Source organism: Falco rusticolus, chromosome 10, assembly GCF_015220075.1.
Source record: "Falco rusticolus isolate bFalRus1 chromosome 10, bFalRus1.pri, whole genome shotgun sequence".
In the NCBI taxonomy this organism is placed as follows: Eukaryota; Metazoa; Chordata; class Aves; order Falconiformes; family Falconidae; genus Falco; species Falco rusticolus.
The window spans coordinates 5123605-5144237 of NC_051196.1; the positions used below are offsets into that span (position 1 = coordinate 5123605).

The 20633-nt window shown below is 41.3% G+C and overlaps 1 protein-coding gene across 4 annotated transcripts in view; it reads right to left on the minus strand.

Moving 5' to 3' along the window:
• The window catches only part of KCNC1 (potassium voltage-gated channel subfamily C member 1), a 129857-nt gene that overhangs the window by 45180 nt on the left and 64044 nt on the right, over positions 1–20633 (minus strand). The gene's annotated exons all lie outside the window — the stretch shown is intronic.

Sequence of the window (20633 nt, forward strand, 5' to 3'; positions counted from 1 at the left end):
CTCTTTTCCAGCCTTCACCATTGATATATATACGTTTGTAGCCTTCAAGCATGTGTGCCTGCATCTTTTGCACCATCTTTTGTCTACTTTTTTTTTTTTTTTTCTGAGATAGTAAACTTTGTGGGGCTTGGGACTTTCTGCCAATTTATGTCTGTCCAGTGTCCGGCCCAATGTGTGTCTGGAGTGGGGACCTGGGAAGGGGAGACCTTGGCTGAGTCTTTGGTAAGAGAAACACCATTCTTGGACCATAGACAAGCAGAAAAGTGGAAGCAAGCTTTTGCAAGTCAAGTTTCAGTAATTTCAGTGTTTGTTTTCTAGGAAATAGCTGTCTACATGACACACCATTCATAATTCATTCCAGATCACACGTTCAGAGCGAGTTAGCAAAAGTTGCATGCCACAGACGGGTGCTCTTCCCCTTTGATACTGCTCAGAATCATTTAACAATCCTGACTCAAGCTAGATGGGAGAAAAGAAACTCTCAGAGAGGATTTTCCAGCCTCTCCTTTTGCAACTGCTAACAGAACTATTTAAAATGTGATTCTTAATTCCTGTCCTTTTGCAGGGAAATTCAGGAAATTCTGCCCTTCCCTGAACCTCCAGATGAAAGGCAGAGGAACATGGCATTTTGTTTGAACTACATCTGTTGAAACATCAGGAAATTTTCTATAGAAGTGGCACCCTCTCTTTCTACTGATCTATTCTGGTGAGTTTTGCTTTTAATGACAAAAATATTTAAATCACTACACCTTAACACTCCTGGTCCTGTTGAACCAACAAAGTACAAGAGCTAAGCAGTTGTCGTCTTAGTCTGTATGAGCAGGGCCTCTGAGCAGCATGAGATTTGCTGCTTCTCTCATAGGCGAGCCCAGGGCTTGCCAAGAGGGAAATGGGAAATGAGAGCACTCTCACCATACATCTCTGTCTCCAAAGGAGAAATGGTGGAGCTATTAGTGCTGTGGGGCTTCCAGAAAAGTATGTTATGACTCTAGTGAGATCCAGTATGTTGGGGTTGTTTTTTTCTTTGGGGATCGGTTCTGGGGAGGGAAGGGGAGGGAGGTGGAGGAGCAGGCAGGGAGAGTGATAAGAATGTCTTAAGTCTGGTAATTTTTTAGTAAATCTATGACTGGTAAGTGCTGCATATCTTGCAGGAACAAGCTAGGCGCCAAAGAGTTTCAGATCAGTGCTGACAACCCATGAGTTGGTTTTCTACAAAACATCAGTAACTCAAATACACCCAGAGCCCGTGCTTTTTGCTAGACCTGCATAAAACCCCATAATTTCCATTCACAAGGCATCTCTTCAGGTACTCTACCAGCTTCTTGAGGTTTGTTTCTGAAAACTATTACACCTGCATGAAGCTGCCAACATTTGCCTACCTGTGATTTGAATCACAAAGCTTTGCCTACTTTTTATTTTAATCTGAAAACTGTACTTTAACCACTCTTGATTTAAAACTTGGTGCACGTATCACCAAAACATTTAACAATTGAGACAAATCTTTTTGCTGCAGCTCAGCCAAAGTATGGGTTAAATGAAAGCTGCTTTAAAATACTTAGCTTTATAACTGCTTGATTATTTGTCAAGACCCATTTTCCAGGCTTTCTTAGAGCTATGGACCCTGGTTCAAACAAATGACTCATTTTGGATGTGCAAGTAATTCTGCTGAATTTTAGAAAGAAGTACTGAATCTGTATAACTGATCAAATGATTAAATGTAGGCACATGATACTAGCAACCAGGTAGTGCTGTGGAAGTGAGCAGGAGGTAGGACTGTCAAAAAGCAAGCTCTGCCATATTTCATTAAGAATCCTAATGTAAGATGATTTGAGATCCTTTGAGCAATGATTATGAAACTGAAATTATTTGCAAGGGAGAAAATCCAGTTCTGCTTTTGTAGGTGTGATATGAGTATATGAGGGCACAATCAGATGTTACCACCAGGCTCTTCTTTGTGAAGGGAAAGATGACGATCTTGGCAGTCTGTCTTCTCTCAGTGAGATGGTAAGACAATCAATAGAGAAGCTAATCTCAGCAAACGTGCTGGTTCACTCACAAGATTACTGAAATTCTTGTTTCTTAGCAGAGGCAAATGGAAGAAGCAGGCTCGCAGATAGACAAAGCTTGCTCCAGAGTCAGATAAAAAGTCCACTAGCAGCTCATGGATGAAATGATTATGTAATGCCAAAAAAGTATATGACAGCTTGCAAAAAAATCTTGGAATGCTTAGTGGCACGCAGACATGAAACAGCGTGTTAAAAAAAATGTGCAGTCATCTGTGGAAAATATGCTTAAGTTATTCGGTGTTGACATTGCAATAAATAAATTAGAAGCAGATCTCTCAAATGTTAGTCCTAGCAGGCAGCCGTGTGCTTTGACAAGGTAGTTACTTGGATAAGCAAGACTGCATCAGAACTGGAGGTGTGGTATGTACAGTATTTGTGACCACATGGCAGCCAGCCGGTCACCAGGCAAAGGTTGGAGTGGTTCTTTGTAGGTCATGGGCAAGTTTTCCAGTTTCATCTCAGATAAATTAAGTCTTGTGATTGAATAAGAACATTGTAACAGAAGAGATATGAATTTATTTTGCAAGCTTCCTTGCTACTCCCTAGTCTGGCTGGTAGTGAGAACTATATGGAGACAGTATGGTGGGAGTAAGAAGTGTTTCATACTGCTCAGCACCAGCTCAATGGCAAATTCTTATCATAACATATTCCTGATCCAAAAGGGCCCCAAGACTTCTGCAGCTAGGTATATGGGACACTGCAGAAGGAGCGGTAAGTGTGAAAGTAAGCCTCCATCTATTTGTGGGACTGCGCAAATGTGCATGGATAGGGATCTCCAAATGTCATTCCCCTGTCCCAAAGCACATAAATAAATATCATATATAAATATCATAAATATCAGGGACATAAATAGTCCCTGATCTATTCCTGAAAGACAGCTATATTGACTGTTATTAAGGACCTTCAATGGTGAATATTGTAGAAATTATGCAGGAAATTTATCCCAGTGCTTCACCATATTTTATCTGTATTTTTTTCTTCCTAATGCCTAACCTAAATCATCTTTGCTACTTCTTAAGCTTACTCACTTTTGCCCTATCCATCACACACAGCTAAGCATTTAGAAATTTGCAGATGTTTTCCTTCTTTTGTAAGCTAACAACCACTAAACATTCAAATGTTCCATGAGTCCTAGATTCCTGTTTTCATATGCTCATGCTTTTGCTGCATAAATGCAATATAATTATTAATCGCATTTTCAGATGATGCCACACACTTTTATGCTGTCAGTTCTGTCAAATGCTCTAGAATTAAAGAAACTGAGAGAGTCATGTAACATCTCATACACTGGAACATAAACTAGCACATGACAAAACCAGGGAACTTTAATTGCCCATTATTGTTAGGTTTTTCAGTCTTTTTCTGTTAGGCAGTAGGTAACATTTTTTGGAGTCTGCACACTTTCTGTTCTGAACTGAAAAGGAGAGTTTTGTAGCTATGAGTGGTGGCAGTGTCATGCGTTAGGATTTTCAGGATCTCACCTCAACCACCTTTGTTCTGGATGCTATTTTATCTCCTGAGAAAATCACACTTCCTTCCTCTCTAACTTCCTGCCAATCTATTTTTCCCCCTTTTTGTTAGAGCTTCTGCACTGTGACTTGCCCAAAGGTGGCTTAATTCACATGCTCATGCTTATAAGGAGTACAGCCTCTCTCAAACCTACTTTTAGAGTGGTGCTAGAAACCTTTCACAGAGCAGGAGGCATATTTCTGTAGCCTTTCAGGGCCCACCCTCAGTGGGGTTTGACTCACCAACCTCAGCTGCTCACCAGCACCCAAGGAATGAAATTGTTCCAAGTCTGAAGCTGGCAGAGGGTGCCTGGTGGTTTCTAGCTCTATTTTAAAGAGCATGCCCTGCTTGCTTATTTTTTTGCAGGAGGAAACACTCCAATGTGTGGAAGTATTGAGGACAAAACTCCACAAGGAAACACCTGAAATACATGGCGAGGCTTTGTCTTGAATACTGAACTCCCTCATCTAACATACAAGGCTGAGTTTTCTCCCTGTTTTTTAAGCCAAGATACTTGGAGTGTGTTACAGATCCTGTTTGTATTCAGAAAATAATGTTTCTGCTTCAAGACCAATTAAAATAAGCAGCTGTCAAGTCTTTAGTAGTTTAAACTGTGGGTAGGCTGGCTATCTAACCGCCCTTGGACAGGGTGGGAAATCTATTTGCACAGCTTCCACATGCACTCACCAATAGCTGGTACAGCGTGTCAGTCAATAGGGTGCTGGAAGCCCCTACATAGGACTAAGGGGAAGCCTCCAGGGATGAGCAGTTTGGGTCTGCAGTGCCTGTGATGGTGGGGTCCTTAATCCAATTTCTCTCCCAAAGCAATATTGTAGCAAAAGTAATTGTGATAGAACTCCTCTTTGAAGACACAGACCAACATTTCTCATATTTGACCATGGATTTTTGGAACCTTAGTTTCTGACCACTCCATGAGAGATACTCCAAAGACCTTTAAATTCCAGGAGCAGCTGTTTACCCTCTGATAGTTAGGCTGAGCACCTTAGAACTGAGGCACTCAAAATAACTCTTCACTCTGAAAAATCTGAAGCCCTGGAATCCCTTTAGTGCCTCTAAATGTTGAGCTCAGGATTTCCTATTTTCACTGCAGTTTATGTGGATGGATGTCATCACTGCGTAGTCCCTGAAAAGTCAGGCTTCTAAACAAGGTGGCTGAAAATGAGGTTAAAGCCCAGGCATTTCAGTGACTGCTTCATTGTAGTTAATTTCACATTATTCAGTGAAAACGTTTATTTCACTAACTTTTTTGTTTTCCAGATTATAACTAGCAGTGTGTTGTAGATGCTTTTCTTCCTATAGTGTTCATTTAGCTTAAGCCATTGGTACCAGTTTGTGCTTTTAAAGCATTATGGCCGGAGTTCTTCCCTTACTGTTGTGCAGTGTATAGCAGAAAAGCCTGGCCTAAATATGTTACAAAACAGTGAGACCTTTTGTGCCTTTACTCTACAAAACCTAAATATCAGATATCTGAATGATCTGGTCCCATCACTTTGGTCAGTTGTTATAAAAGAATAAGAAACTCCAACAACTGTTAAAGCCAATGAGAAAATATTTTAGAAAGCAAAGAATGTTTTCGTCCCCCAGTTAGGAAGAGTCTATTGCACAGCTTAATTTGTGCAAGGATAATACACAGGATGGGAGCATCTTCACCCATACAGAATCTCCACTGACAACAGTCTTTGCCAATACTAGGTTTTTGCTGGCTATGAGCCATTTTAGATACCCAAATTAGTGACAAAATAACTTGTAAAACTGTGTTTGTAGCTTTCAGGGGCAGCTTCCAAAGTAGCCTTTGTTATATAGTCTGTCTTGGCTCAGACCAACAAGATTGAGGGTATTGGACTCGGTGAGCACTGACTTTTTTAAAGAGCAAGTTCTCAGTAACTGTTACGTTGCTCACAACACAAGATCTCTCGCCCTAGGAATGGTAATCCAAAAATACAGAATCCCAAAATACAGAATTCTTCCACAGTGCTAGTCCCACAAGCAGCTGAAGAGTTTCAAAATTCACCTGCTGTGGCAGAATAGCTGCAAATCTCCACTCAATAATAAAATCCTAAGTATCTATGAAGGTGTGTCACCAATGGTGAATAAAGAGAATCAATCTTTTTATATATACTTATGTATAGAATAAGATTAATATATAAATATAATTATAGATACAGACACATATATTTGCATGCGTATTGGTTATAACTGTATTCTGGTACAATACTATATGGTATATAGTATATACTACATATAATGATCTCTGCTATTTTTATAATACAGATACAACGATACATCATACCTCATACTATTATATAATATGTATAAAACCTATAATACACTAAATTACACACAGAAATATGTTAAATATAAATACATGTTTATATATTAGATATCTAATACCTGTCTTGAGGGCTGTGGGGATGCCTGGCTGTAGCCTGCAGAACTGGCAAAGGGTCCCATTCTCCCCTCGTGTGCACAGCCCTGCAGGGCAGGTACCGCAGGGGTGGACTTGGATTAAGAAGAACCCCCTTGAATAGGAGGGAGCTGCCACCCAGAAGAAGACAGGCTGCTTGCGGGGACCAGAGGCCTTACAGAAATGGCCTCAGTGTCATGGCATCTCTGCAGCCTCAGATCCCTCCTGTGACTCTTTCTTCAGCACTGTGTTTCCAGGGCTGTTCCTCTCTTAAACAAGGAGAGGAAGGGCTCTTCCTAGCCCTTGACTCCTGTCCTGTGTTGCTTTTCCTTCTGCTAGCCACAGCCCTTCTCTCTTCCAGATCTGCCAGGGCTGCTCCTCCCAGGCAGAGAGGCATCATGCTGGGGACACCACTCTCTGGCAGGAGGCTTTACCAGGAGAACAGACTCAGGGCCAGCCAAGAGGATCCCCTGCCTCACTCCCAGCACTCGGGGTGCAGCATGGGCTTCCAGGTATTTTGCTCTGTAGAGTAACTATGTCATGGACAGGAGGTTTGCTTCTAGTGTCTGAGTGCAGGCTGACCTCCAGTGCAGCATTGCTGTGTAAGATGCACTGATTCCTATTCCAAAAACTGAACACAAGCCCTCTGCAGCACAAATTCTTGCCTCAGCTTTTATTGCTAATAATTTCCCCATGTGGAGTTCTGCTTCATTTGTTCCCAGGTACAAGATGTATATTTGCTGTAGTCTCCTACATATGGATCCCTTCTCTGCCTTCTTAAATTTATCATGCCAGTAAATGAAGGGGCTGTGGTGGGGATGCCTGGCATTTCATCACCCTCTTTGGTCAACATCAGTTCTGCTGTCTCTGAAAAAGGAGAGTGTTTATGCCTGTGTTTCTGTGGCTCAACTCTTAAATGTGCCAGCAGTAAACAGTTGGAGCCCTAAGGTGGCCATTTTGTGCCGGTCTCCTGTTCAGGTGGTCACACACTTTGCTTTCCCAATATTTTTTTTTTATTATTATTATTATTCCCCTCCCCACCCCCACCCCCCTTATGTCTGATAGGAAATAACTTGTTTTCTTCATGAAGAGATTCCACTATTTTGTAGGCAAGTATATATATGATATTTAGGGAAAGCTGTCTTTCTCTCAATAGCGAGCACCTTAGGCTGTTTTAAGTATCCAGGGTGTCTTCTTCAACTCTTTGAAGACTCTCTATATCTTTGCCTTAAGAAATTATTGTTCCCATATGTGAAAAAGAAGGAAAATGTCCTTTTGCTGTGGAGCTTGATAACACTAGTTGTTTCCTATTTTTGAGGGTGCCCTGCAAATCATGTGCCTGTCTAGGACTTCCAGTCATTACATACTGACTGTACCCAATCTAGCTACACTAGTGCGTACCTAGAGACATAAAAAAAACCACCTCTGTGCTTAAATGCAAGAGAACAATTGGGGGAAAGAAAAAAAAAAAAAAGTCTTAGTTACGTTTTTAAGCCTAAATTGATAAGTCATGTATAACACCTGTGATACTAACCTGGCTATCACTGACTACCCCTCCCATAAGTCAGTTCAGTGTTAGCAGCTGTGAAGTTCTTGCAAAGAGTGGATTTGAAGGGGTATTGCTGCAGAGCTGGTTGTACAGCATTGTCATCTTGCTCACAGCAGTTCAAAAGGGCTCTCAACAGCCCTTTACAGGTAGCTACTGTGAGAGCCACCAGCTCATCTGGTGCTAGGGAGCTGCAATAAGTATCTTTCTCTGTTAATCCCTTTTAATTGAGGTGGTAAAAGGCTCAGTGCTACTGAGAAAAAGATTTTTAAACACCTGCTAAGAGGTATATTGCGTAAGCAACAAGTAAACACTTTCAAATACAACTTCTCATGCAGTCAGGATTGAAAGATGGAAAGATTAGTAAAGGAACACAAGGTAAGTCATAGCCTGAACCTAAAGGAAAACTGTTTTCCTCATAAGATGAAAGGAATTTGCAGTATTTTAAGAGGTTTTCTAGCAGTATTATGCAACCGTGTTTAGCTTTCATCCTGCAGTACACTCAATACCTTGTGGGATAATAGGGTCTTCTCATCTTTCATTGTTTGCTGTATACTGGCTGTATCCTCTGTGGTGGTTTTGCATTTCTTTTGTTTACTCAAGTGTACATACAGGTATGATGTGAGCTGTGGTTGAAGAACTGATTTAGTTTCTGAATTCTGTCTTCCAAAATAAAGGAAATATCCTACATTTGCAGTAGCTTTGTTTGAATATTGTGCATCTACCTGCACTACAGAGAGCCTGAAATATTGCACAGGATTTAACAGCGTGGAACTCTTTATGCCTTGAAAGTGCTGATGAAATGTTAATATAGGCATCAACCTCTGCAACTGTTTTGTAAGGCAAAACTAGTAGACACTACTTCTGTTCCATAGACAAGGTGATTGTGAGGCTCCACAGTTACAGCCTATATTTCTCAAGCATGTTGTTTTAACTTTGACTACACAGCTACCAGTATTGATGTCTAATTGATTTGATTGACGCCCCCCAATATTGGCAAATGGGGCAAACTAATTTTTGTTCAAAACATGTCTTTATATCCAGACTTCCACAGGGATGGGTAGCACTGTCAGATTCTGAATGCTGAGCTGTTGTTAGGATGCTGTGTCTGTTGGCCAAGATCCAGTCCCCCAGAACCTGTTTGCAGAGTTCAGAGCCATCCAATGGTGAAATTCCAGCTCAGTCTTTCAGCCATGCTTTTCCTTTTAACCTTGCGGTGTAGTGAGTCCCAACACAGAGCAAATGTAGGGAGAAGGGTGTGTGTGAGGATGTGTAAAGGGTGGGGGTCAGTGCTGTAGATTTGTGTAGGCTCTGAGTTTTGTTTTTCTTTATGCAACCGTGCTACACCAATACCTCTAGAAATGGTGAGAACTTTTTCACTACCCTTTCTAGTTAACTTCAATACTTTGTCATGAGACTCTGAAGTCCTTAACCCTAAGATTTCTTACCAGATATTTTAACAGGATCAGACTGCCAGCTTATGAAAATCTGGCCCTTGAAAATCTGGCCCTTGAGATTTTGGTTTGGCTACTCATTAACTGTGAATCACCAGAAATCACTAATCACTTTTGGAAATCTTCCCTAGCAAGTATTGCCATATAATAGGCACAAAACTGCATAGAAAATTAAGAGAAAATGGGTAAAATGAACTGACATTGGACATACATTGATTCCAAGAAAGTAGTTTCTGCGAACATCTGGATGAGTTGTATTTTCTCTCCTGAATGTAAGACAAACTGCTGTCAAAGCCTTGCTTAAAGAAGAGCTTGGGTAAACGGTTACATGCAAAAGTCTGTTAAGAAATAAGGCCTTTAAAAATAAGGAGTGGTCCATGATGCTGACTTGTTGGAAGAAAGCAATTGATAGAATTGTGGGTAGTAAGTAAGGTGAATACAGTCAGCTACAGAAAATGTAGAGATAGGGTGAGAGGGGGCTGGTGGTGCAGTCAAAAAAGAGAGGAGAAGGCCGAGACTTGTGTTCAAGCTAGATACTCTGTTAGCTGCCAAGGCGGGAAACTAGCGTTCACTCCAGAGGGGTTATTTCTACCCACTCCATTTCTCAAGCGATTTGTGTGCTGCCACAGGTCTGCTCAGGGCATGCACTTTGTGCGGGTGTGGTAGGAAAGCACAAGAAACTGCTTCCCAGGCAGGAAAAGTTAAAGATGATTAAAAGTAGAGCTAGTTGGATAATTCGAAGGTGCCAAAATAAGTTTATGATTTTTTTAAAAAAATATTCTTTCTCAATCAGAGCTTGAAGTATGTTTATATTTGACTTGCAGTATAACTTCAATGAGGAGAAAGAGACAGCTTCCCATTGTGACCTCTTCCTTGAATGCCCTGTGCTTCAGAATAAGGTGCACAATTTTCTGGAAAGGTGGAAAAGTTCTTTTCTCATTTTGATGCATTAGGTGCAAGCAACTTCCTTAAACACATTACTTGTAACTTAGCAACATAAATGCCCCTCTAACCTCAGGATAATTCAGGGGAACCTTGATGCGAGTGTAGTAGGTTGTTTCCTGCATCGAGCTGTCCTTTCTAGACTATAGGAAGCCTATCTTGGGTGCTGTCTGGAGTTGGGGGAGCTGAGTGCTCCCCCTGTCGCCACCTCCTTTGTCTCAGAAACAAGAACCCAGAGTTTCCGACTCTCTCTGTGGGTGGGGTGGTTTTTTGGTGTTCCCCCCCCTCGCCCGCTCCCATATTTCACTAATCAATCCAGGCAGCTGCCCTGCTGTGGGGAACCTTAATTCACAGAGAAATTGCAACATGGTAGGAATCCATTTCTGTACTGTTTCTTCTTGTAAGCAGTAGAGCTGTTTTTTGATGTGGAATGTTGTGTTGAGTACGTGATGATCAAGCTCTTCGTGACAGTCCATCAATGAGCTAAAGATTAGCAGCAGAAAAATTAGCCTAGTCTTAACCTGGCCTTGTGGGCTGAGAAAATTAGCTTTTTACCGACTTTTTGTCTCAATGTAAGTGTTGACATAGTACTAGCATTTTTTTTTTCCTTTTCAAAATAGTCACAAAAGTTGGAGTGAGGAGTTGCAAGGCCGTATTTTAAAGGAGCTGTAGCCATGGCAACTGAGGTACCTTCAGTTACCAAGGTAACAAATGCAGCTCAACTGCCTTGCTGTAAAGCCAGACAAATTTTACTCGTGATCTGTTGATTTTAGGATGCTTTATGAATTGTTGAGCTATTTTAGGCACTTAAATCCATAAATCAAAATGTCTGTTAAAACGACCAATACACTGTACTATTTATGAATTATTCACCCCATTCTTATTTCAGCAGCTGGATTTTTTTCCCCTATCAATGTATCTAGGCTTTTGCCACTCCTAGATTTTCTTGTTTATTGTTTAGAAAACAGTTCTTCTGTCTGAAGTAGATGATTCATATTATTTCTGGTTGTAAATCTGAATCATTGGAGAAACCCTAGCCCCCTCCCCATAGCCCTCACTCCAGTGCTGCAGTCTCTAAATGGAGCTTCATGTACTTCTGCCCTGAAACCACACAATACGTTTTGCTAAAAATTTGCTAATGAATTAAATCAATACAATTTGGAATGAGTTCCATCTCAAACAATCAATACAGGCCCAGTGATGTACAACAGGCAGGCAGGTAAATTGGTCTAAATAAATTTACAATTGATTTTACTTTTAAAACCAAATTAGGACATTTATAGTCTTACCAAATAAGATCAACTGCGACTTATGCAAACAAGCTTATTCCTAGGTTTGTCTTTTCTAATATAGTGGTGGACCTGGTACTATGTATAGCTCAGTAACTTTTATTCCTGGGATAATATGCATAACCTCTTGGCCCAAAGGTGTGGTTTGCCTATCGTCAAAACGGGTCATGTTTATTCGGGGTTTTCCTTTATGTGGTAGCCTGTGCTCATTAATGAACACTTAAAAATTGCATAATTCAGTGTTATTTATGCAATAGGTTTACACACCTGTGGTCTGGATGTACAGTGTAGGTCCTGGCCTACCTCCTGACCATGGCTCTGGCAGCACTGCTAGCTTGAGTGAGCGCACCAGTGCTGTGTGCCTCTGCTTTCCTCTCCCCCATCTGTACTCTCCATTTTGCAGACTTTGCAGCTGGCTTACATGCACAAGGGAAAGCAGACCTTTGTAGGAGAACAGTTTTTTGTCCAAGTGGAGCATTGTGCTGAGGCTCTGAGCTGCTTAACTCTGGAAGGAGGAGGTACTGGAACATGCAGTCCGTCATCAGAGCTGCATGTGCATAGAGACCTTGGGTCTGGGAGGAGCATAGACATGACATTGTGCCCAGTTGTATGATCTGCCGTTCCTAATCTGCTCATTTGGAGGTATTTCCCCTGCACAGATGACTCATTCAGGGACATGCAGTGGGTGTATCACTTGGAGGGGAGCAACATCTACCTCTTCAGAAATATGCAGTGCCTGCTGCTTTCATTTTTAGCATTTATAGCCACGTTGTTTCAATAGTTATGCTAAAGCTTACAGTCTGAAAACAAGTAAGATTCTGAGTTACTGAAAAGCTGAGTTGTAGAAAGTTCCCTCAGATCTGTTTATTTTAAGTAGTGGTGTCAGCAATGGTGTAAGACTGGCAAGGCTAAGAAGCTGCATGTAAACCACCATAGATATTTAGACAGATATCATGGGATTTAACACAGCCATTGGATTTTGAAGGTGCTTGACTTATTTTCCCTTTACAACATATGCGTGCTTATAAACGTGACATTACGGTCCTGTCGGTGTTCTTGTGTAATGACCATTAGCATGAGTCATTCTTCTTGCTGCTTGCTCAGAAAATCCTATTAATTCTTCACATGCATACACAACCCCCATTAGTATTAAAGACGAGCAAATCACTTAATGGGTGTTGATTTAACCCTAGGTTTTTGGCATATCAGATCAGACATCATTCTTACAAATCTCACAAGTAAGACACTAAAAGGAATATTTTGAACATCCTGCTGCAACTGGGAGGCCTTTCCAGTGTTACTGAGGGTTTTAAAAAGGATGAACTTATCTTCATTTAAGGGAGAATTTCAGAGTGGGATTTTAAAAAAAAATAATTATTTTTTTTAGCCTCATCATGCTCTTTCATCCTATTATTCCTATTTACACACCCTTTGTTTTGTTCAGCTTTTCCCTCCTTGGTCAAAGTGTCCTTCAGGTCATTGCAGGCTACTTTTCTACCTCTTTAGTTGCTTAGCAAAGACGGATATATTGGGTTGGTTCAATCTGTCATCTTAGTTTCACTTATTCCAGGCTGCAGAGGTATCTTTTGGTTTTAGTGATGATTGCCTAAAAAATAAGTATGGGGAATGCTGGGATCTCTTCAAAGCTCAGTTTAGATCAGAATATTTTCAATTTGGATATTAACCCTTTCACTGATATTTGAGTTAAAGCTTAAATGTTACTGTCGTTATAGATGGGGATAATTTTGCATTGCGTTTAAATTGATAACATGTTATAAGGGTTTTACTTCTCAATACCACCGTTTAAAAAATCTCATTAGGCTGGCAGTTTGTCTGCCTTTCAAACCTACTCAACAAGCAGCTCAAGTACAAGATGTTCTTGTCTGCTGCAGCTGACAGATAGGCTGCACTTACCCAGCCCTCCCCATTGCCTGCCAGACAGGGAACTGTATCAAGATAGTTGAGCTGCCTGAACAGAAAGAATATCTAGATCAGTTCGGTGGCTTATGAATCCAGGAAGTATCGTGCAATGCCTTTGTTAGTGTCATGCTCTTATAAGTGGACTGGAATTTCTGACTTGCTCTCTAGGATTAAATATTTTCAACACTGACTAGAGGGTTTCTTTTCCCAGCTCTTATTTAAGTTTAGTGGTAGCCACGTGGCTGAACTTCCCTCTCTGGGCTTTGAAAATGCCAACTGACATTGTTACTTGGGAACGTAAAAATGAGTATTACTTTCTAAAATAGAAAGTAGTAAGGTCAAAGCCGGGGAAGCAGAGAGGTGTTACTTTGTAACACCTGCCTTTGTATTTTTCCAAAAAAGCCCATACAGTGGAAGGTGGTATGTCAGCAACTATGAAAAAGAGAGGTTAACTGCCCGTCTCCTGCTGAAAGGCAGCACTGGAGTTGCCTTCCACTCCTGCCACAATTAATCTCATAACTGTTGCGTTTTCTAAGTTATAAATGCCGGTTGGGTTGACTCTTGAGGCCACAGTATTGTAAGCAGAAATTCAGATAAAGACTTTTATCATAACTTTCTAGTATTTGGCAAAAATGCTAGGGGTGAAAAACAACGCAGATAGCTAGAGCATGTTGGCTAATGGTGAAGAATGATGGCTGTGAGAGCTGGAAACCCACCTTCCTTGATGTGCTGTAAATAGATGATCTTAGTCTCTGCTTGACATTGCCATGGCTGCCATATTTTGACCCTCTAAATCCCTTCTCTTTATTTGATTTGTATGTGCGGTTAGTTTCTGCATTCTGGGATACCTTTCTCATCTGTGGATGTATGTGTGAAAGGGGAGGAGTATTTGTTCATAGGTCCTTCGGCTGTTTCAAGTACAAAAATAGACTGGAGCCTTCTGAGAAAGCAGTAAATTCTTCTTACAATACCAGGGACATGTATCGCCGGGTTAAAAAGGGGGGCTGATGCAAAGCTAGTCTGTATCTTGGAAGATAAAATCTTTTTGCTTGCCACCACTCTGAAAAAGATTGCTATTGTGAGGAAGCAAAGAAATACAAAATGGGGAGAAGGTGGTGTGCCTAAATGGCTTATAGTGGGTAGTTTTAAAATAAGGCATCACTTTCATTCCAGCAAATGAATTGACAGAAGCTGTTGTTAGGTTTTTCTGACAGCCTTTTTTCCTGTGCACTGCAGCACAAATACTAAATTCTCTAAATTGCTCTCAGCAGGGGCTTCACCAGTACTGCGGTGACTGTATGTCCTGTAGGAATACCTGCTGTAGCTCTGGGCTGGCTGGTTTGGAGGGTAGGTTAGCAGCACAGCCCAAGCGTGCCAGCTTGCCAGAGATGTTAATGTGTGTACTGTGGCCAAAGCTTAAGGTGTGATTTTTACTGATAAGAGCAAGTGCTTTAAGGCGTGGGGTGTTTCTATAGGTTGAGTGCAAGACTACGCTTTCAATTCTCATTTCTCAAAACCAGTTTCCCATTCCTCTTATTCTATGATTTTATCCTGTACATCTAAGTTGAGGAGCAGTGTGTGTGTAAGTGGGAAGGAGCAAGTGATGAAAACAAGGAAACATGACGCTGCACTAATTAGTTCTGTGCTGCTTGGCAACAAATAAATACTACTTGGGAGCAACAGGAGTAGGACTGAAAGGAAAAGCAGGTAGCTGAACTGAGGTTTTGACATTTTTTGTCTTTATCTGCGCTGTTCTCCTTACTCTTGTTTTTTTTAAACTCATAAATGGAAGAACAAGGAACTGAGTGAGATTATTCCCTATCCTGGCGTGTTTTCTTTGACAACATATAATTTCCAAATAGTATATGCTCAGTAGTATACTAAATCTTGTGCATTGAGCACACAGGTGTGTGCTGAGATGTGGTTTTCCTTTCCAGAATGTTGGAGATGTCTAGATGCAGATTACTTCATTAGTGTGATAGAGTTTTGCTTGTCTTTGGTTACCCAACTCTGTTTGTTTGCTTGTTTTCTTTTCATTTTCCCAGTAAAGTTTATTAGGTAAATCTATATTCTTATTCACCTTGCTCAGAGAGAGCTTTTTGCAGAGCTTCCAGTGAAAGAGGAAAACTTGCTGTGTTTCTTCTCCCTGAAATCAGCAAGGTCAGGCTAGAAGTAACCAGGTGCTGTGGCACTGGGAAAAGAGCTGGAAATTAAATATAATTATTTTGGATATAACTTGCTTGAAAAGAGAGGTTGTCCAAGTAGAAAGCATATTAAAATAAGGTCTTCACCACCATTTCACATAATCATCTCGAATGTGCCACTGAGACTTAGAGGATTGCAGAGAACCCCTGCGGCCAGGTTGGCACCCGATGGCATCTGCCTTGGTCACTGGAATGCCCTGAGCTGGTCCTCAGCCTACCACCCCTGTGGTGCCCCAGCGAAGGATGCGGCCGGCTCTCCCTTCACACCCCTCGCCCTCAGCCGCTCCAGTTGTTCCTCACACCATGGAATTAGATTAGTCAGTTTTACGCCTTTAACTGTTTGCCAGTGACACTTTAATTTTCAGTCTGCTAAAAACCTCCTGCAGAAGGTAGGCTTCTGGCAGTTTTTGATATTAATGCTTTGTAGAAATGTCTGAGGCTGCCTACCAGATGTCAGAAAATAGTGGCTTTTTTTATCCATTATCATGGGCTTTGTTGTTTTAAATAAAAGGAAAAAGCGTGTGGGGCAGGGTTATGTTTCTGCAAAAAGAACATCAAATGCAAAACAACTACACTGAAGTTAAAGAAAAGCTACTAGTGGCTGGAAAACAATGCATTAGTGAGGAAAACAAAGCATTCCTGAAAGCTTGTTAGACCGCGTTAGGTTTTGGTATTTGGTGATCTTTAGAAATCAGTATTTCAGTTGCAAGGCCACATTAACAGCATAGGTAGTAGAAGCAACTCCACTGGATTTGATGCTTCTGGACCTTTTTCCTGCTGGCACAGAAGGTCACTCTTGCTGCTGGTTTCTGTACCCAGAGCAAGGTGTAATGAGGCAGCAGGATTCCTGAGTAAAAGCCCAACTTGAGGCACTGTGTCTGAAAGTCCGGCAGTAGTGCATGTGGATTTATATTAATGAGGCCTATTACTCTGCCTCTTGTCTGGCATGCTGTTAGGTAGGCTCTGATCTGCTCGCACAAACCTCAGTCCAGTGGAACTGATTTCTACAGTATTGAGTCAAATTGCAGAACTGGCCTCCCAGTTTCAAGTAATAACTTTCTGCACTTGACTACTTGTAGGCTTTTGACTTAATTTAGGAGGGAGAATTGCGGGTAGCTGGAGAGGGGAGAAGAAAAACACAGTATTCTGCTCCTTCTTCCCTAGAAATCAGTGGCAAAGATTAATAGCTTTTTGTTAAACAGCTTTTCACATCAGCATATCTCAAAATGATTTACAAAAGAGCTAGGCTGACATTAATTCCCCTTTTGTGGATGGGGACAACTGAGCTGCAGAGATGAAATTGGTTTTGTTCACTAGTGAAGTGTTCATGCTTCTAGGAAATAAATAAATTCAACCCAGAACTTAGTGTGGAACACAGATATGACAAAAGTGTCCCTTGAAAGCAGGTATTGCTTTTAAGCTACAATGTCAGTGAGCATTCAGGCATGACTAAACATGATTCATTAAGTCTGTTTCTTTGAAAATTCTGTTAAGATAGAGGTTGTAAATGGGGCAGGAGCCCGCCAATTTCTAAGTAGTGGAGGACTATGGCTTATGATGCTTCTATTCATTTGCTGCATTAATGGTACAGCTTAATGGGACAGTAAAAGAAAATGTGAACATCAGTCTTTAGCAGCTTTAGCCTCTTAGACATGTTTTGAATCCAGGGCTATTCAGAAAATAAAGTTGTGTAGTCATATCATGCCATTTTTAAATTAGAACAAAAACAGTCTTATGTACCTCCAAAGATGTTCTCTCTCCAAAAAACAGATAGGGCTTGCTGGATTATTTTTCCCTGACTCATTATGGAAAGAACTGGTGAGACTGGTAAAAGGTACAGGCTTTAGGTCACAATCTCATTTGTAGTCTTGTAACTTATTTAAAAGAATATACTTGTGCAATGAATTTGGTCAAGACATAGCTTTGTTTTTTATCCTCATTATGATCCTAAATCAAACAGATTTCAGGAAAGCACTTTATTGGGTTTAAGGCCACATTCAGGCTGTAGCTCTCAACTGTGAGCTTGAAATTATGTACAGTGTGTGGTTTTTCTCCCCAGTGTCCACATCAGACCAAATTATGGTGACGACAGATGTTGGCCAGATAACAGGAATATCACAATTGAACGTAATTTAGCCCCACAGGAAATCAATTCCCAAGTAGCTATTAGTGAGCGGTGAGACTGGTGGGAGAGCAAGGACGAACTGTACGTGCATATGCTGTGTTTGCAGTTCTGCTCACTGGCTTTATTCTGGGAAAATTCAAGTTTTTCTAGTATGCAGAATAGATTTTATGGAAATAGTTAAAGACTTTGCAAACTGGATGATCACAATTTTCTTGGCAGGCTGTCCTTTTAGCTTGGGCATCAAGATATTCATAATAGACTTCTTTGTCACAGAGGATTATATTTGCAAAACAGTGCACTTTTTTTTGTTTTGTTTTGTTTTACCCGGGAAGAGAAGTAATTTCCTCCTAAAATGGCTGAAGAAAAAACATTATGGAGTTTGTCTGCTTATTGCACAAGACTACATGGTTAGAAGCACACAAGGACAATTTAAGGAGTGCTTTATTTTGTGGTCAACTTATTCCTATTCACATGGGATAATAAGAAACCCATGTATACGACTACTTTTGCAATTTATCAGTATATATTTTTTTTAATTGCATCCCAGGAGAGATGACTTTACTCTGAAGTGACTTGCCTGAGTGAAATAAGAAGCTTCTTGCAGAATCAGGAGCTATGTACAAGTCCTTGGAGTTCAGTGCTTCAGCTGAGAGACTACTATTTTTGTCATGTTTTCCTCCTTTCAGAGAAAACATCCACCTAGGCCAGAATCATGCTGCTGTTGAAATAGGTAAATATTCTGTGGCTTGTTTCACTGTGTAGGAAATTCAGGTTCTGGTGTCAGTGGTGCAGTGAATTCTGTGCTCTGTCCAAAGCTCTTTGCGGTCACTAGAACAGTCGTGAACCTTTCATTGTTGAGCCAGGCTCACTCATAAAAACTCAGTCTATAGCTTTTCTCTTTCTCAGTTTCTTGTAATGTGTTTGACACCGAGTTTGCAGCGCATGGCAAGTTTATCCTTTTTAACTGTAACCAATTAACTACACTTTGTAGCAGCTGTTGGAGAGTCACTTTTGTGTAATGCATTGGGTGCGTGCTGGTGATGAATGAAAAGTTCGGGTAATTCATTTGGGATAAACCTGTGCTCTAGAATAGACCCAAAGCTCTTGCATCTGCAAAGGTGGCAGGGAGCTCTGCAGACCCTGCGTCCATCTGTGGAAATGGAAATTCGGCATCCTGCTGGATGTGAATGCCATTTGTCATTCTTTTGGGTAGCCTAGCAAGAGATTACAGAGGTATCCTTCTGAACCACTACCCAAACCTAGCAGTCTGGTCAGTTCCCTCCCTTGTGAAGAGCAGCTGTCAAGTATTTGGTTTTACCAGGCCTGAGAACTAGAACATCAAATAAGTCCTGGTTTCATTCTGTCTCCACTGCCTCATTTTGCCAGGGAATACGCTCTCAAATATATATAGCCAGCCAGAAATACAGACTTTTCATGGTAGGGAAATACCTGTCCTTTTAAACTAGATTCCTGACTCTCATGCTGTGGGTCTCCTGAGGGCAGAACATGATGTCCCATATTTATAAGGGACTGCCAAGAGGCACCATCAGTGAGGCAGGCAGTGGAATTCTTGGGCATGCTCAGGAGTGGGTAATGCTGGTGGTGGAGGAAAGCGGCCAGCTCCTGGTGGGAGGGAGGTGGGGAGTTGGCAGTTGTTGATTTTTGCAGAGAGAGAGAGGCAGTTAAAGAAAAGATAGGTATACAATACACGCTAACCAAGTCCCACTTCACGATTTGTATAGCAAGTTGGCATTGTTGACTTCAGCTTCAAAATATTGGATATCCTAAGTTTGTAGGTCTGTGCAACAAAGATACTCGTACATTCCTTTGTTGTCCTCCATTTTATGCTGAACTATATATCCTTGAGAGAACAAATGCTGCAACAGCAGGTTTATAGTGTCATTCAGACATGTTTTGGTTACGCATGCAAAGTCCAAGGCCTTTTTCTTTATTAGGTTACAGCTGGCATTAGTTTTTCACTAGTCAAACTGGGGCATTTGACAGCAGGTAGCAGAAGGCAGAAACTTCAAAGCTAATACTTTGCCTGTGTACCGATCATCTCAGTAAACTGGGAGAAATGTCTAAGCTTAATAGCTCTGCCTGAGCTCATGTAGCCTTTTGCACTGATCTTCTGCTGATCAATGCAAGTCAACTCTCCTGTCTGTTACCAGGAGAAGTCCTGTGTTTTCCCAGCATGCTGTAGCCTTGTTAATCCTTGTTAAATTGGAATTGGTGATGGTATGAGGAGGAGGGGTCATTGCAACGGGACCAGAACTGCTGCAATTGTAAGCAAAAATGAATATTTGAGAGTGGAAGCAGCAACCCCTCAGAAGTCGTTGCACCTCTCAGGCCCCATCTCTCAACACAGAGGTTTGGCCACCTACTTCTCATTTGAGAAGTTCCACAACTTCTCATTTGAAATGCCTTCTGCCTGGCAGCATCCACCTTCTCCCAGCATCCTGTACATTTGCCGATACAGTCACAGCACAGTAATGTCAGAAGTTCTGCACTGGATAAATTGTGTGACTCCATTTGACAAAAATGTTCTCTATTTTTCCTTGAAGCCACAGCAGAATTTCTAGCGATGTGAGTTCAGCACGGGAACAACCAAGAGCTAGAGGGGCTCAGCATGGAATTGGAGTGGCGATTTCTGTGCAGCATATGGTTGGGGAGCAGCAGGGAAAGGTGGGCTATCTGTGAACATACTCTGGAGCATGGGGATACACAAGTGAATTGGAGTATAAATAAGTGGTGAGACACATCCCATTTGCTTATTTGTTTTTCTTATAGCTAGAAAAGCTGCATTATCTTTTCATGTGAGTCTTATATTTGTTCTCAGTTCAGCTTCTTGACAGGAAGATGAACCATGGCTGGATTGTGTTTTGCTCAGGGCTGTGTAACTCTGAACAATGCCACCACATTCAAGCACTGTGGTGTGCACACCTGGCAGCCCATGTAGCATGCTTGTGGTGTTCTTCAAAAAGTTGTTTTCTGCTGCTGAGCTATAGTGTAGCACCCTCTTCACATGTAATAAAGCAGTGGGCCAATTAAAATGGGAAGTAATCTCACCAAATAGTGAAATAATAAAAAAACAAGCCAGCTTGCTAGAGAAATCTACAGTAAAGAAATTGCCACCTGGTAACTCTGGAGAGA